Raw genomic sequence first — 18,782 nt, 5'->3', positions numbered from 1 at the left:
CTATTGAATTTCAAGTGTTTCTTCCTTGAGAGATTATCTCCTGAAGGATCTCATCCTGGTTAAACAAAGAAGCCATAGCAAACATGAAGAAGTTACAGTCCTCTTGCTTCAAGCCCCCATTTTCCTTCTGCCAAGGGTAGGATCACAGAATCACAGCAGTCACTGATCGCCGTGCCTGGCACCAGCTGTAATCTGATCAATCATCACCCCTTGAGTTATTACTGCCTTTCCTTAAAAAAGAGGAAACTGAGGCTTAGAAGAGTTAAGTAGGCTGACTGAGGTCACACAGCTAACAGTTTGATTCCCTATCTTACAGACTAAAGCCAATGGGCCATTTGAACCCAATGTCAAACCTCAACTCTGTCACCTCTAAAAATCAACACTGGGGCTTCCCTGGTGGCGCAGGGGTTAAGAATCTGCCTGCCAATGCAGGGGACACGGGTTCGAGCTCTGGTCCGGGAAGATCCCACATGCCGCGGAGCAACTAAGCCCGCGAGCCACAACTACTGAGCCTGCGCACCTAGAGCCCGTGCTCTGCAACTAAAGAAGCCACCACAGTGAGAAGCCCGCGCACCTCAACAAAGAGTAGACCCTGCCCACCGCCACTAGAGAAAGCCCCCGCGCAGCAACGAAGACTCAATGCAGCCAAAAATAAATTAAATAAATAAATAAAAATCAGCACTGATACGCATTGCCTGACACTCTATTTCCTGAATATTCACCAGTCAGCCGTGTGTGGCTCCGGGGCAAAGTTGAAACCTCCTCACCCAATGTGCCTCCCCTCCCCCGCATTCTGGACCAGCCATATTTTACTCCATTGCCCCGGGGCTAGTCCCCTCCCATTTCAGTCACTCCCTGGCGTTCCTGGTGTCCCTGTGAACTCGGCCTGTCTTCCCCAACAGTCTGCAAATCTCCTTTGAAGGTAGGGGAGAAAGGTCATGCAAAGTATATCCCAAACAGCAATTAGCAGAGTGCTTTTCACAGAGTTGGGAAGCAATATAGGTTTGTAAGATGAAAATATCCTAGACTAGGTCTCAAACATCCATGCCTTCCTTCACATTGCCTGTCAGAGCTCAGCAGCTAGCAAATCTTACAGATGCTATCCTCTCAAAATCTCTCAATGCACCCTTTCCTTCTTATTTCCACAGGCCTTGTTTCTTGTTTCATTCTGATCTGTGTAGTAATCTCTTAACCGGTCCTCCTGTACCTGTCTTCTTCCTAACCCAGAATACTTTTTCCCGAACCCCACAAATAACCATCCTGCCACTGTCCCGTGCAAAAATCTCTAATTTTACCAAAAGAAGCCATACCTCCCTCTCTTAGGATGCAAAACTACGGCCACAGCCAAGCTTTCTGCCAGATTCATTCCATAAATATTTATTTGGGAGCACTCCTCTGTCCCAGGCACTTGGCTAGATAGTAACTAAAGAATGAGATACAAAACAAATTGGATTCCTACCTTCATGGAGCTTACATTTTAATAGGAGAAAGAGACATTTAACAAATTAAAACATAAATAAACAGAAAAGCATATAATTACAGTACCTACCCTGGAGAAATAATCACTCGGGTACTTAAAGAAGCATACACAAGGATGTTCATTGCAGCATTTTAAAACAGTGAAAAATTAGAAACAACCTATGTGTTCACAAAAAGGAAAATGGCCACATAAACTACAGTATATCCGAACTGAAGAATATAGACAGCAGTTGGAAAGAATGAAGTTGTGTGGCTAGATCACCAAGACATTGTGGAGTAAGAAAACAAGGCTGCAAAAACATATGCCATTTTGGTTTAAAAAGACACACACAGGGGCTTCCCTGGTGGCGCAGTGGTTGAGAGTCTGCCTGCTGATGCAGGGGAAACGGGTTCGTGCCCCGGTCCGGGAAGATCCCACATGCTGCGGAGCAGCTGGGCCCGTCAGCCATGGCCGCTGAGCCTGTGCGTCCGGAGGCTGTGCTCCGCAACGGGAGAGGCCATAACAGTGAGAGGCCCGCGTACGGCAAAAAAAAAAAAAAAAAAAAAAAAAGACACGCACAATAATATATTTTCCAAAGTAAATACATGTATATGTATATAATATTTATGTGTGTATTATATAAATATATTTACATATACATATATACGTATACATGTACACCTATATTTACTTTAATATGCAATGCATGTTTATGTATACATATATGTATGTGTACATATGTGTATATGTATGTGTATATTAATGTAAATATATTTCCAAGGAAATACATGTATATAATATGTATGTGTGTATATTATATATAAATATATTTACATATACATATACATGTACACCTATATTTACATTAATATACACATACATGTTTATGTATACACATACGTATGTATACATATGTATATATGTATGCGTATATTAATGTAAATATATATGTACACACACATCATACGAAACATATATATGCTGATCATTTCTCAATATATACAAATACTGAATCATTATGCTGTACCACCTGAAACTAATATAATGTTATATGTCAGTTATATCTCAATAAATAAATAAGAAATATATATATGGAAATACACAAATAAAAGCTGGTTAATTCTCAAGTGTGGGCAAGGATCCAGGACAGTTTGGTGATAGCTAAATATTTTAATTTCTTTACATGTAAAGCATACTCATATGCCTACTAAAAAGAAATTCCAAACTGTGTTGAATACACTGGGAAATAAAAAAAAAAAACGGAGAATAAAATGTTTAGTATCTCCATGTACTGCATTCTGATGAACATTTGATAAACCATTCTCTGCTTACCTGTCTCCTTGCTCTGCGACGGCTTCCTGTCCCACTGTCACTCTGAATCTCTCCAAATACATGTGCCATGTATGTGCAAAAGCCAATCTGTAGCCATCCTGCCCACTCCCCAAGGACCACTCCAAATGCCACCGCCCTCTCTTTGTTCAGTCACTGTCTGTTCACCCCTGCTTTGTGACATCTGCTGGATTATGCTTAGCCCACCTGAATGAATCACACGCTCCTTGAAGGGAAGGCCAGTTTCCTCCATGTCACAGCTGCTGGCACACAGGAAGTGTCTCAATATTTAGCTGTTCTATTTAATTAAATAAATATGCTCCCTGAATTCTTTCATTCACTCATGCATTTACTCTCTTACTCAACAACATTTACTAAGCACCTACTGTGTACCAGGCACTGTTCTAGGTGCTGGGAATGCCGCAGGAAAGCAAACCAATCAAAACGCCTATCCTCACAAAGTGAACATTTAATAGCCTAGTGTGTTAAGTAAGTACTATGGAGAAAAATAAGGGGAGCGAAGGGGTCAGGAAATGGAACGGGTAGGTGTGGGAGGCGAGGGGATATTAAATAGGCTAGTCCAGGCCTTCCCTGGCAGACCAGTGGTTAAGACCGCGCTTCCTCTGCAGGGGGTGAGGGTTCGATACCTGGTCAGGGAAGTTCCGCATGCCAAGAAGTGGCCAAAAGAAAAAAAAAAAAGTCTACTGCAGGTTGACTTCATAGGTGGAGATGTCTGAGTAAAGATCTGAATAGGGCTGCAGTGGGAGCCATGTGGGGTTCTGGGAAAAGAGGCTAAAAGGCTGGCCTGCAAAGACCTTGAAGTGTGTATCCAGTGACTCAAGGAACTACCAGGCAGCTAGCATGGTGGCCGAGTGGCTGGAGTGAAGTAAGAAGAGACAACTCAGAAAATGAGAATGGAGGGGATGCATATAAATTGCCTGGGGCCTTTGGGACTTTGTAAAGATAGGATTTTATCTGAATGAGCCTGAGGGCCACGGAGTGGTTTGAGCAGAGGAATGATGACCTGGCTGGGGTATTAAGAGGCTTATTAAACAGATGATAAAATTAAGAGCACTTCCAAAGTAGTAAAGCAGATAGTCTCCTTTGCTGAAATCACTCAGATATTTAAGTGTGTTCATATTTTCAGGCTACGTTTACAATAACAACAACAATAACGAGCACAATAGCAATAGAAGAGATAAGAAGGATAAGAAGAAGGGAGAAATAAAATAATTTATTGAGCCCCCGCTATGTGCCAGAGTCTTGACTCCACATCTACTGTATCCAATCAAGCTGTTACTTAGCTCTCCTGATAACCTATCTATATTTATGTAAATATATAGAAATGTAAATGTATATATAAATTAAGTATATTTAAATTCATTTGCCAGATGAGGAAACTATAGCCATCAGAGATTAACTTGCTTTCTGACTTACTAACTTCTCTGACTTCCTAGAGGTGCTACAACAAAAATAAAATGGGGCTTCCCTGGTGGCGCAGTGGTTGAGAGTCCACCTGCCGATGCAGGGGACACGGGTTCGTGCCCCGGTCCGGGAAGATCCCACATGCCACGGAGCGGCTGGGCCCGTGAGCCATGGCCGCTGAGCCTGCGCATCCGGAGCCTGTGCTCCGCAACACGAGAGGCCACAACAGCGAGAGGCCTGCGTACGGCAAAAAATAAAAATAAAAAAAAATAAAAGTGCAATTCTCGCCCCGTCTAATTCCAAACGCCATGCTGCCACACGCCATTCTTTTTCACCCTAAGTTGTTTACCTTGGCCTTAGGAGACTAGAGGGTAATAATAGGGATCCTTGATTAAGTACTTATTATAGGCCAAGCACATTGTATGCACCATTACTGGATACCCAGGCAGAGTCAGTACCCTCTTCGCCCAGATTAGAAACCTGCAACTCCGAGCAGTCATACGGATAGTGGTTAAAGGGCTGAGCTCATAAAACTGGGTTCAAACCAAGACTCTGGACTACCCAGCCGTGCGACCTTTGCCACCTCACTTAAGCTCTCTTTGCCTCTGTTCTCCCCATTTTACCGATGGAGGTAAGAATACTCACTGACAAGTGTATTTAAGAGGAATAAATAAATCCTCACCTGTAAAATGTTTTGCAGAGAATTTGGCACATGGTAAACATTTAATTAAGACACACTATTATTATGAAGATTATTGACCAGGGTCACAGAAGCTCACCCACTGCAGGACCCTGCCAGGGTACTTATTCATGGGTTGGAGAAGAGAAGTGTGTTTATAGAGGTGAGGGATTTGTCCTCTCCAGAACTGAGGCACTTTCAATCATCTGAGCGCCCACCCAATGTAGACTAAGTACGTGGAATTCCCTGGAAAAAAGGATACATACCTCAATCTGGGTGATCCTCCAGGAAGTTCGGAGACAACCCACCTTTCAGTGTTCCTTGGGCATCTTCTCCAAACTGAAGGTCAAGCAAGGCCTGAGCGACCCCTGAAGGAGGAGGTCAGAGGTGAGCGGCAGCAGGAAAGGATGTGGAACAGAAGAATCTCCTGACTTTAGGTGTGCCCTCTCAAGCCACGCCCTCCAATAGGATATTGGGATTTGGGAGAAGTGCTGGAGAGGAGATTAAGGTCTGAACCATACACTTGACAGGCACAGAGTGACCAAAAAAATCCCTGGGTCTAGACTAAAGATCAGACAGTTGCCCTAAATTTCTGGAGCATAGTTAATCCCAAACCAGCTACTTCACCACTTCACTTGCAGCAGCTCCCAACACTAACACAGCAAGTTTTCCCAGAAACCGGAACTGAATAAAGTACAGTCTCCAGAGGCTTCCTGGATCCAAATCCTGACTCCACTGCTCAGCTGCTGGGGGACCTCAGCCCGATGATTTAGCCTCTCTACCTCACCTGTAAAATGGGAATAACAGTCCCCAGTGCATCAGGCGCCTTTAAGGGTTAAATGGGCTGATGGTGATGAGACCTTAAAAACCTTAAAACTGACTCAGTAAATGTCAGCCAAAACGACATTAGCCATCCGTCTCCCTGTCCTAAATCAGCCCTTCTACTTAACTAATCTCCTTGGCCTCTTTGACAACTTTTTTTCAAACGTCGTTAGCACATTTTGTTGACATATTTTTACAAATACCAAGCCTGCATGTCCTCTTAAAAATATTTTAAGAGATTATGTTTTGTTCCCACTTGCTTTGAGGAACAGCTTCAGCGCCGTTGAGTGGGATGAAAACAGTATAAAAGTAAATCAGGATAATAGGACCATCTTTCCTGAACTTTAAAAAAAAGAAAAAGAAAAAGAAAAGAAAAAGCAAAGAATTAAAGATTCAGATCCTGGGCTTTTAAAGACCATCTTGCTAAGTATTTTCTTACCAAGTTCCTTCTTTTTTTCTTTTCCTCACCCATAAACACAACAGTAATGAGATAGTTTTTCTTTCTCTCTACTTTCAAAAAAAAAAAAAACCAAACACTCTGTCACATAAATTTCTCCAAACAGATACAATTGAATTTGCTATAATGATTTGTCACTATGTCCTTTAAAGAAGTCTATGAACAGAAATAAACAGTTTCTGAAGCAGTTGTATCTGAAGTCAAAGAATTAGAACAACAACGTGTCCCCAAGGAAACAAAATAGAATTTGGACTCCAAGCTAAAATGGCTCTGCCTTAATCCTCTGTTACCCGGTACCATGGGGCTGCGTTTACAGGAAACGCCTGCCACCAGAAGTTTTCTGCTAGTTTTCAACCCGCTTTCAATCGTATTTTTGCATCATCAACTCAGCCATATGGAAACAAATAAAACACTCAGCTTAAAAAAAAAAAAATCGTAGAGGGAAGAGATTGCTGACCTGTTCATTTCTACCTTCTCCAGGATGGGTAGAGAGGCAAGAAGAAATGCAGGCTCCCCTCCCCCTCCACGACTGGGCTTCCCGGCTGGGTGGAAACTATCTCATTACCACATTTTCAACAAGCAGACCGGTTTCCTTGTTTAATCAAAGTTAGTTTGTGGTTGTTTGGCAGTCTGCGCTTGCCAGGTTTTTATGGCTATAGAAAATGTGTATTTATTTATTTTGAGATGGCTATGACCATATGACACATGAGCTAGCCTTAGCCAATGATTTATAAGAGCTCTGAAAAGCACTGTCTTTAAACATTTTAATAGAGGTTCTCTCATCCTTTGTAAGTGGAAGTGTAAATTGGTACAGTCCTTTTGTAAACAACTCAGTGAGACAAGTCAAGGGCCTTACAAATGTTCATACATTTAGGTGCAGCAATAACACTCCTGAAATCAATCCCCAGGAAATAACTCTAATCAAGGAAAAGGTGTTATGAACAAAGACATTCACAGCAACCAGACTTAATATAAGGGGAAGAAAAACACACACACACCCTCTCTCTCCACATACATGTGGAAACACACAGAGGAATAGCTAATCATCCAAATTATGCCCCACTTTTGCACGTAGCCATTTTGAAATTAGAAAGTTTTAGAAAAATAATGCCATTGGGAAATAGTTAAAATAGCAAATGGAAAAAAATCAAGATGCAAAATCATATTTTTAATAAACTATGTCTTTTCATTAGTAAGCAAAAAGAGAGCATATAAGAATATGTAAAACTGTTGAAATTGGTTTTCTTATCGCGGAAATTTTAGTACGGACTGCGCATCATGTGATACCGAGGGCTTATTCATTCATTTGCTGTGATAATGGCATTTTGAGTTACTAGAAAAAAATTGACATATTTTTTAGAGATATATATTGTAGAGTATAGGAGATGAATGGCCTGGTATGTTGGAGTTTATAATATTTAGCAAACTTTAAAAAGGAGAGAATTGAAGCAGATGTGTTTTACATCTTGAAACTGCAGAACTGAGGCTGGGCATGGGGGCTTCACTATTCTCTCTATTCTTATGTTCATTTCAAAATTTCTATTGAAATTTTTTAAATGGTTGTTTTTTGATCATGGGATATGCATGACCTTTTTCTACCTCTTATTTTTCTTGAAATATTCTCTTATATGCCTGTATTACCTTTGAAATAAAACAAATTAACATTTATTTTACCAAAAAGAAATTTAAGAGTTGACAGTCCCATGAGATGTCTTTATTGCTGTGTAATAGTAATGAATCCTCAGAATGCTCTGATAAGCCTAGGTACCTTAAAATGCGAGCTCATGAATGGTCCAAATCCTCTCTGTGGGTTGCACCACTGTCTGAGACTATGCTGTAAATATGATCAGCTGATAACAAGGCCAGCTGCAGCAAACCATTTTAAAGATTAGGAACCATTTAAAAACACACACACACATACCACCTCCTGCCTCTTAAGTGTTAAGTGGTGAGATACTCTGGTTTTATTTCCAAAGTTTCATGCAATAATCATGTAAGCAGCAAGCAGCACAGAGATCCACATACCGCCAAGCTGACTCAGAAGGAAGGGTTCCACATTCCTTAATTAGCAGCATCAGAAAAGCACCACTTCCTGCAGTGGAGTTTCCCACTTCGCCAAGCTACTCTTGGCTCAACACAAGTTCACGGGGAGGATTTCCATAAAGTCTGGAAACATAGATAGTGTTATTTAATTTATTTTATTTATTTATTTATTTATTTTTTTTTTTTTGCGGTACGCGGCCCTCTCACTGTTGTGGCCTCTCCCGTTGCGGAGCACAGGCTCCGGACGCGCAGGCTCGGCAGCCATGGCTCACGGGCCCAGCCGCTCCGCGGCACGTGGGATCTTCCCGGACCGGGGCACGAACCCGTGTCCCCTGCATCGGCAGGTGGACTCTCAACCACTGCGCCACCAGGGAAGCCCTCATTTACTTTATTAATTTACTTTACTCTGTTTTTTTGTTTTGTTTTATTCGATTATACCATTCTATCAGTCTATTCTGTTGTATTCTAATTTTTTGCAGATTGAAGAGGTTCATGATGATATTATGCATTTCCTTCTTTGTTTCCAGACTTCACAGACACCCTGTAAATATTGAGATCAAAGTTGGGAGCAGAATAGATGAACAATACACCAACTTGAAAATACAGTTCTCTTGGTTATTAATAGTCCAAAGATTCGAAGTACTGGGCCAGAAGTTTCTTTTTTAGTACCATTTACTTAAATTAAGTTTCTGGTTTGTATTAAAATTCTCTAGCAGGTCTCTTATAGGGAGCAAGAGTCTGAGGGAGGCTTCCAAACAAGATTACACAGTTTTCCAAGGTGATATATTTGATCATCTTTGAAAAGGCAGGGGCATCACTGTTGCAACCTTAATTGAAATGTCAAATTCTCTGGAAACAGTCTCCTTGTAAATGCTGGACTTAACCATTGTCACCATTATTTGCTTTGAACTTCAGAGGTTTTGAAAAAATGTAAAATAACCCAAATAATTGACAGATAATTGACAGATTTGACAAGCACTTAAAAACTATTTGGAAAACATTATTTTGCAGTTTGAGGGATCCTAAATCTGCTCTATGACACAATATTCCATTTTTCTACTTCAGACTTCTCTTCCTTAATCAATGTCTTTTCAAAGACTCCTTCTTTTAGCCCATCAGGTTGATAGATTTATATTTAGTTTTTAATTAAGTATCTTAGCTGTAAATAAGAAGACAGATAAGAAAAGCTCATAGCCTTAGACTACAAGATAAAGCAGGTGTTTGCCTTAGTGGCAAACCTGCCTTCTTAGGGGTCTAAGAGGGAGCAAAGAAGGCCTACTTAGGAATTTTATTTCTTCTGAAGACATCCTCTGGCATTTGAGAATGTCTGAGGCTGTTTAGTGGGTAAACTAACCTTTGATTGGGTCTCTTAAGAATGAAAGCCTTTCCTTCTGACCCCAGAGATTAATGAATTACTTCTAATACTACATGATAAATTATGATGAAAACTATTTTTTTTAATTCATGTGCTTTAAATAACAATGATGTCAAGTAGAGTTGAGAGCCAAGGGCACTGGATTAAATTAAACAGACTTTGGGCTTTTGCTGTTCTTGGATCATATAAGAGCTACAGTTTGACTCTATCCCTGACTCAGTTTCCCTGCTTATATCACAAGACACTAGGAGGGTGCAGGAAAAGTGCCCCATGACCATGATACTGTCTTTTATTGGCCATACTATGCAGCACGCGTAACTTCCCCCAACAGGGATCAAACCTGTGCCCCCTGCAGTGGAAGTGCGATGTCTTAACCACTGGACCACCAGGGAAGTCCAATATTGCCTTTTTGGAGACATCAAGATGTCATAGATATTTCATCTTGAAAATAACCATTTATAAACATAGTACTTGGACTTCCCTGGTGGCGCAGTGGTTAAGAATCCGCCTGCCAATGCAGGGGGCACGGGTTCAAGCCCTGGTCCAGGAAGATCCCACATGCTGCAGAGCAACTAAGCCCGTGTGCCACAACTACTGAGCCTATGCTCTAGAGCCTGCGAGCCACAACTACTGAGCCCTCATGCCACAACTACTGAAGCCTGCGCGCCTAGAGCCCGCGCTCCGTGACAAGAGGAGCCACCGCAATGAGAAGCCCACGCACCACAACAAAGAGTAGCCCCCGCTTGCCACAACTAGAGAAAAGCCCGCGCACAGCAACGAAGACCCAACGCAGCGAAATAAAAATAAATACATAAATAATTTTTTAAAAATAAATAAATAAATAAAATAAACATAGTACTTTGGGGACTTCCCTGGTGATCCAGTGGTTGAGATTCTGCACTTCCAATGCAGGGGGCACAGGTTCAATCCCTGGTCGGGGAACTAGGATTCCCGCATGCTGTAAGGCACAGCCAAAAAAAAAAAACCAAACAAAGAAAACAGTATTTTGTAAGAGAATCCTGAACCCAAGAAGCTGTCTCCTTTCACCCTCAAAGAAATCAAGACTGAAATAGAACGGTTCTTATAAACATTTTAGGGATATTATTTATATCTGAGTTTTTGCTTGTGGAAAAAGATATCTGAATTCACTCTCAAGTTTTGTCTCTTTCCATCTGTGTGTGTGCCCTCCTCTTTACTTCTCCAAGTTGTGAAAGATTTTATGTGTTTCTGAGTTTTCAAGTATGCAGCTAAATACTGTAAATTCATCAGAGAAATACTGGAATTTCAACCTGTAATAATTAAAAACTTCTTTGAACAACAGGCACCCACCATTCATGTATATTGTATTGTATTCTGGTCACATAGAATCCAGTGTGACTGGTGCCCACCTGGAGTTGTTCGATGGGCTGAAATAATCTTAGCAAACTCGCAATGGTTTGGGTACAACCACTGCTCCTTGTCATTTAGCTGGGCCTGCTGCTGGTGCCACCATCTGTTAGATAGCGACTCAAGAGACCTCCTGGACTTGTTGATATTTCTTCGCCTTATCAGTGCATCATAAGTTGGAATATTTCCTTAGTCATAGAGACTGGCCGTTTATTGGGATGTTTGCAGTAGGAACTACAGTTGAAGATAACAAAATTAAACATGAATGTGAAAAAATTATATATTCTTTCTTCTTGAGGGCTTAAGATTGGTTTTGCTATTTTCTGATTCTTACTATTAGTTGTTTTTAGGAGTAGAGATCTGATTTTTTTTTTTTTTTTTTACTCTTTCCTATGACGTTTGAATGTTTAAGTTTTTTGAAAATATTTACATTTTCTGACCAGCCAGCATAATATCTTCTATGGTTCCTAAGATGAAGAAAATAAGAGAAAACTAGAGAGATTTGGCAAGCAAGTACGTAATAATCTGGCAAAGAAATTCTTGAGCGAGAGTACATGGGTTTGAATTTACTGGAACATTTGAAAGCAATTAAAATGTATTTTCCCCCTCAAACTTATTTTTGTCCTTTTTACTTTAAGCACACACAGGCATACAACTGAAAAATAACATTGCAATATAAATGAATCATTAAGCTGATCAAGCCAAGAAGCTACCGCCAGGGATCTTTATAGACTATTAGATGGAGTGTCTGTAATCCATTCTCAGGCTTGTTGTAGGTGTCAAGACCAACTCTTTAAGAAAAGCTGACCAGATCCTCAATATTCAAGTTGAACTTCTATTTACTGACCTGATACAGAATATCCTGCATAGTGTTAAAAATACCAACTTCCAAACTGTAGGGATAGTTGCTGAAATGTTATCTATATGGTTAAAGTATACATAATATATGTTGAACAAATGTAAATAGGATACAGTAGAGGCCACAGTAGATGAAGCAGAGTTATTCAGGGTAAGTCCACAGTAAGCAGAAGAATACTGTCATTAGGTCTGTACGCCTGCCATATTTTAATTATAAGAGTTTACACATTTTACAGTATCACTGAGGAAGGACCAGAGGATACATTCTAGATACAATATAGAATGCTTAAGAGACACTTTTTAATGTTTATGATTAGAAGGACTTACTGTTCACTACAGAAAATTTGAAAACTGAAAAAAAAACCCATAAACCCAAAAACATGACCCTCAGAAACAACCATGGTTCCAAAACTGGTATGTTTCCTGGCAGCTTTTTAAAAATGACATAGTACTTGGTTTTATTCTGCTTTTCTTCACCTGATCCTTTACAACGATGATTTTTCCCATGTGTTAAAAACGTTAGCTTCTTAAATCATGCCTTGTTTTCTTTCTCATATAAATATTTATAAAACACAAATGCTGTACACACTCCTCCACCACACCCCTGCCCCCAGCTCCTTTTGGTCTTTCGGTCAGCAGAATGGTGCAGAATATCTCCGAAAAGTGAAACAGAAAAGAAAGAAAAAAGAAAAAGGTTTCACTGACAGCTGAATTAAAACCATAATAGGTAAAGACCATCATACCACTGAAACTCTTTTTTCCCTTTGTATCTTAAGATATTTCAGAGCAAACTATCCAGGAATAAAGACCACAAAAGAGGTATTCACATTGTAAAGGAGAACCAAATTGACAGGGTAATTATCTCCTTTAAAAAATCTTCACCCTGGTCATAGTGGAGACCTCTAGGGAGGGGACCTGGGAAGGGTTGGGGGTGGGGGGAGCATAGCGGGCAGGGGATAGGCTTTTTCTCTGTGTCCCCTTTGTACCTCTGGAATTTGATATGAGAGGCAGGTATTAGCATGGTAGAAAAATACGACCGTAGGTTTTTTTTAAAGTCCAGTAAAACATATGGCTGTATTACAATCTTAAGGGACCAAGCTCCTTAAATAAAAGCACACCATCTCTGCTTCTCAGTACCTAAGGTTCTTAACCACTGCTCCCTTTTCTCACTTTCCACCTCGGAATCAAACTTCATTTGGGGAGGGGTGGTGCACAGTAACTACAAATAGGACACCTGTTCCATCCTGTCCGCGAGTAAATTGTCAGAGCAGCCTTGACAACGCCCCCAAAGCTAGATTATCTAACTATATAAAATACAAACACGTAAAGATGGTTATAAAATGAATCTTTAGAGCATTTGTACTTGTTTCTACTCTAAGCGTTTTCAGCATTTCTCCAGCACGTCGCACCTGGAAGACGGTGAATCCCTTCCCGGAAGGCAAACGGATGCCGGATCGTCCACAGTGTGAGATGCTGTCTGTCGTGGGCGCCTCGCGCCAGCAGGGCACCTGCCTGTGATGCGCTTTCCCTGTTCCCGCCTGCTCCTCCACCGGGGGTATGAGTAATTTAGACAAGTTTTGAAGCTTTAAATCCATTCCCTTCCTGAGTCAGTGTGGACTTTGCCCAGTCTATTTCCTTGAAATACTTCCACCACACATGGACGAGCAATCGCATGGGAGAGCAGTTTCTTCTGGAGCCCAAAGTGGATCAGATGTGCTCACACGGAGGTACAAAGATGCGCAGTTCGGGCTTCCCTGGTGGCGCGGTGGTTAAGAATCTGCCTGCCAATGCAGGGGACACGGGTTCGATCCCTGGTCCGGGAAGATGCCACATGCGGCGGAGCAACTAAGCCCCTGCGAGCCACAGCGACTGAGCCCACGGGCCTAGAGCCCATGCTCCGCAGCAAGAGAAGCCACCGCATTGGGAAACCCGCGCACCACAACGAAGAGTAGCCCCCGCTCTCCCCAACTAGAGGAAGCCCATGCGCAGCGCAGCAACAAAGACCCAACGCAGCCAAAAATAAAAATTAATTTTAAAAAAATGTACAGTTTGAGCTTTTCTTGCAAAATGAGGACGAGTGATTCCAGCTTAATTCACAGTATTAAACGAGGCAAGATTTGTGATTTGATATATAGCGTGAGAATCCGCTATGGGGCCCCTCTCCTTTTTTTTTTTTTTTCTATCCTATTTCAATGTGAGCCTCTGTCTGGCTTGGAGCGCTAGCCAGGGACACACGTAGTGATGAGCCCACAGCCTGAGCAGGGCAGACTCCTGAGACCAGAGTAGTCATGGAATCAGCCCGGATCTAACACAGACGTGAGTGACAAAAAGTTTGATTGTGTAATTTTCTCGGTAAGATGACCTGAGGCTAGTGTCTTGTTTGCCTTCTACATTCTAGAAAATGTTTCTAATGGGTTTTGGATTCTTCCACACTAAGCATTTTTTTTTTTTTTCTTTCTTCTGCTTGTTAATGGGGCCTGAACTGTGGTGCCTTATAAGATTGTATTTTGAGAACCTGCGGTGAAAGTTGGGATTTTTCTCTCCCTCCTCTTTTTTTCCCCCACTGCTTTAAAAACAAGATAAGCCTGTATGCAAATAGAGTCCACGGTAACCACAGTAACATTCTCAACCTTATTTATTGAATTGCAGAGAGTCTCCCTTCGCCGATTAAGCTCTATTTGCATACCTTCAACATTAGAAACATTTATTCCAGTAATGAGTCATTGGAGACATCCTCCGGGTTTATAGCTCTTTAGCTGGATTGTACAGTACTAATGCCGGAAAAATGGGTGTCTTCTGCGTTACAACTTCGGGATTTTTTTTGTACAGAGAGAGACAGAAAGAGTTTTTTGTTGTTTGGTTTTTTTAATTCTAAAACTGAAATATGCCCAAATGAATTAAAGATAATATTTGAAACATACTTCGTTATTTATTTCATACACTAAAGAAATATACTGTATAACCTTCTCATTCTGTATGACATAAAGAAGTTGCTATTCTCTTCTTGTCTGAATAGAACTAGGCTTGTAAAGAAGGGTAATAGCTTTACATTTTGAATATTTTTTCCAGCTCGATTGAGGTATAATTGACACATAACATTATGTAAGTTTAAACTGTACGTGTTAATTTGATACATTATATTTTGCATTTTCAAATCAAAAAAAAAAAAAGGAAAGAAAGAGAGAAAAAGACAACCTCAATGCTTTTCTCAGAAAGAACAGGAAGCCTGAAGAAGGAAGTATGTGACAGTTTATTTTTCAACAAGTACACGTTATCAAGTGAATGAGATTCCTCTGGAAGCTATAAAAATGAAGATTGGAGGATGACTGTGTTCAGATAGCCCAAAAGGCTCCTCAATATTTAGAACTATTTTTTTTTTGTAGCTAACTTACTAATGAACGTCAATTATTGCACTTTTCCAAAAGGAAACACTGAGTCATTCATGAAATGATCTAAGATTTCGAAACTTGCTTACACCATTTTTTTTTCTCCTCCTTTCCCACCTTGCCAAAAGCAGGCTGAGAAAAGCCAACCAGTAACCGTGGCCTAAATCCAGAGAGCCGGCACCCAATTAGCTCAACACTGCGGTAATTTCACAAAGGCTCCTGCTGCCTGGAAGGGTTACTGTCCCACCAGAATGGCAGGCTCGGAAGTGCCTCCCCAGCCTGCCTGGGTCCAGCGTGGAGGGGTCTCTGTCCGCCCTGCTCTGGAGGGCCTGTGATTAACACATTCTGGCACAGTCATTATTTGGCCATACCCTGGCCTGTTTCCAAGTTTCACGTGGAACAGCAGATGGGCGTGGGCCCACAGATAGGCAGGCCCGTGTTCCTAGGAGGCATTACATATTTATGGCCAGAGCCCTAAGAATTTGGCCAGAGATGGGGTACAGGATGAGAATGTGTTTGGCGAGGAAATACTGACTTCTCGATCCATTCATCAAGACTGCTTAAGCTCAGGCCATTAACCGGTGCCCAGAAACAGTCAGCAAATGTTCCGAGTCAGGAATAAACTGTGAGCGAGGCGGCTTTAACCTCGGGACAGCTGAGGAAGCGTATTTCTAGGTACCTGGTTTTTTGTTGTTGTTGTTGTTTTTATTTATTTATTTATTTATTTATTTATTTATTTATTTATTTATTTATTTTTGGCCGCATTGGGTCTTTGTCACCGTGCACAGGTTTTCTCTAGTTGCGGGGAGAGGGGGCTACTCTTCGTTGCGGTGCGCGGGCTTCTCATTGCGGTGGTTTCTCTTGTTGTGGAGCACGGGCTCTAGGTGCACAGGCTTCAGTAGCTGTGGCACGCAGGCTCAGCAGTTGTGGTTCGCAGGCTCAGCAGTTGTGGCGCACGGGCTTACTTGCTCCGCGGCATGTGGGATCTTCCCAGACTAGGGCTTGAACCCGGAACCCCTGCATTGGCAGGCAGATTCTCAACCATTGCGCCACCAGGGGAGCCCTAGGTACCTATTTTTAAAAACATGACTTTAGATAAATTTGCAAAGAATTCAACCACCCAGGTTTCTGAACAGGCTCTGGGAAAGCAGCTCATTTCATCTTTACAAACAACTGTAAGTCCATGTAGGTAAGTAATGCAGACAAGAAAATAATGTTTTGATCCAAACAATACAGAAAAGCTTGGAATTGTGCCTCAGGAACAGCATGTTTGCATTGTACTACTGAAAGGATCTCACAGACACATTATCTTAATATGACTCGGCAAGGGAGAAAGAGGAAGTGTGTGGTCCCATTTCACAGATTAGGAAACCGTGGTTCCGAGAGACCTTGACCTTCCTAAGATCACAAAGTTAGTCAGCTGCACCAAACTTAAATCCAGGACTTCTGGCAAAGAGTACTGGCCTTCCCACGCACACCCTGTCCCTTGTAACCTGAGTCTGCATGTTCCTTCTGTATATCCAGACTCTGTCAGCTCCTGTGCTTGTTGCTTTTACATTAAGCCTGTGCTTTTCAACTCCTAGAATTCCCAAGGGATATTCTTGTTTCTCCTCCCTACTTTGAAGATTCTGGTCCTTTTTCACAAAGGGGGATGAACCTATTTGAGAAGCAAGTGGTCTCCATTCTGGTATTCATGTAGAATGGCTTCCTCTTTTTCTCCTTGAATTTATTTTGGTCTTATTTTATCCCGACATCTAAAAAAAATTCCAGATTTTGCACCACATGTGAGGGATTTTTTAAAAACCCGTTCTCATCCACTAAGATGTTATTAATAGTCACCGGTAATTTTTAATTTCCTCTGTGTATGTGTGTTTATTTTTCACATTTTTTTAACAGTGATTTTTTTGTTGTTGTTGTTGTTATTTAGGGAAAAAAATTAGTTTTAAAAACTATCTTATCGTTTTTGTGTAACTCACATGTTGTAATTCTCATAATGGATGTTTATTGCTAACACCAGTAGAAAAAACAATTGCAGAGTTTCATGACAAACCATTAAATAGTTGTTTGGGTATCACTTATTTCGAATATGCCCGGTAAGCACTGGTTAAAAATTGATGGTTCAGGAGCAATCTTTCTCAAGTGATTTTTGTAAAATACCTAGAAGACCTTGAACATTCTGTTACAGAGTTTTACAATCACCGGGAGAAGGACGAGGGTGGTGTTCCTGAGGAATATTGCTTTATTACTCAGCTAAAAGTCCCTTTGGCTCTAAAAGTCCCTCCTCCCTGGTGCCACAGGCTGGGAGAAATCAGCATTTTCTCTTCTTCACTGGCATTTTTACTATACAGAAGAGCTGTCTTCTGTGAAGGATTCCATTTTCAAAATAGATAAAAGAAAACTTTGTTCTTTCAGTAAATGACTTTCCCCCAGTGGCTCCAGCCCCCTCCCTCCTGAGCAGACTCTTATTTGCTGAGCTGTAGCCGTTGGGGGGAGGGGGGTTATCACCAACGCACAACGCAATAATGGCAAACATTTTTATATCTTGCTCACCACGTCTCAAAGTGCTATTCTAAGCGTTTTATATCTCTTCGCTCAGTGAATCCTTACTACAGCTCTGTAGGGCAGATGCCATTTTACAGAGGAGGAAAAAGGCACAGAAATGTTAACTCACCTGCCCGAGACTGCACAGCTAGGCGCCATGCTCAGACCCATTATTCTTTGCTGCCTCCAGACATTAATGCAGCCTGCAAACCTTCAGTGAAGCTATAGCTCATTGACCTTTGTCCCAGAGGCAGATTTTTTCCTAAAGTCACAGGAGTGTAGGTGAAAGTCGGGGGAAATCTCACTGCAGAGACTCGAACTCAATAGACAGCCGGGACCCACTGAGAAAGAGAAGGGGTGTGGCACTGATCTGCAGCAACACTTTATTTCTACCCGTTAACGTTTCCTCTAAACCCTTGAGTCAAATCATTTGCTGCGGCACCAAAGTGCGGTTCCCTAGCTAAGTCAGTTCAGCTAGAAAGCAAGACATATCTTAAAGAGTAAGTGCTAGATACCTTAGCTTTGAACCAGCAGATGCATTTCAATTCATTTTAAATGCTTATAAAACAAACCATAAAATGTTAAAACATGGAGGATTTTATTCACTAGCTGAAGGACTCTACTATCTTACACAAAACAAAACAAAAACAGTATCAACAAGCAAACTAGAAACAAACCAAAAAGAAAAAACAAATATAACCAAGCAAACAACAAATTTGATCTAGCCATAATGTTTGGGAAAATATATATTTTGCTTAATTATATATTCTAGTTACTCGGATGTCTACAAATAAAAGTTTTCTTTCAGCTTTTATATTTTTTAAATACATATTAGAAATATATGTACATAAATATTTCTTGTACATTTTTAAATATACAAGAAATATTCTTCAATCTTTAAACATGTAATATGGGAAATATGTCATGTTTTATGAAACAAGTTTGGATATCAATAAAATAAACCACAAGTAGAAAACAAGTATCATTTTTCTTGGATAACTCACAATTCTTCAAAGCCCTCA

General features: G+C 41.0%; 1 protein-coding gene across 1 annotated transcript in view; it reads right to left on the bottom strand.

Moving 5' to 3' along the window:
- ZNF217 (zinc finger protein 217) overlaps window positions 1-5,255 on the bottom strand; it is a 38,227-nt gene extending 32,972 nt beyond the window's left edge. The window contains exon 1 of the mRNA XM_032605640.1: window positions 5,159-5,255. The gene's annotated coding sequence lies outside the window, so the exon portion shown is untranslated. The remainder of the gene's footprint in view (window positions 1-5,158) is intronic.
- Between the last annotated feature and the right edge of the window lie 13,527 nt (window positions 5,256-18,782).

The sequence above is a fragment of the Phocoena sinus genome, chromosome 15 (genome assembly GCF_008692025.1).
Source record: "Phocoena sinus isolate mPhoSin1 chromosome 15, mPhoSin1.pri, whole genome shotgun sequence".
Lineage (NCBI taxonomy): Eukaryota > Metazoa > Chordata > Mammalia > Artiodactyla > Phocoenidae > Phocoena > Phocoena sinus.
Note: the sequence above shows the minus strand (reverse complement) of the source record. Positions and strands in the feature narration are given on the sequence as shown.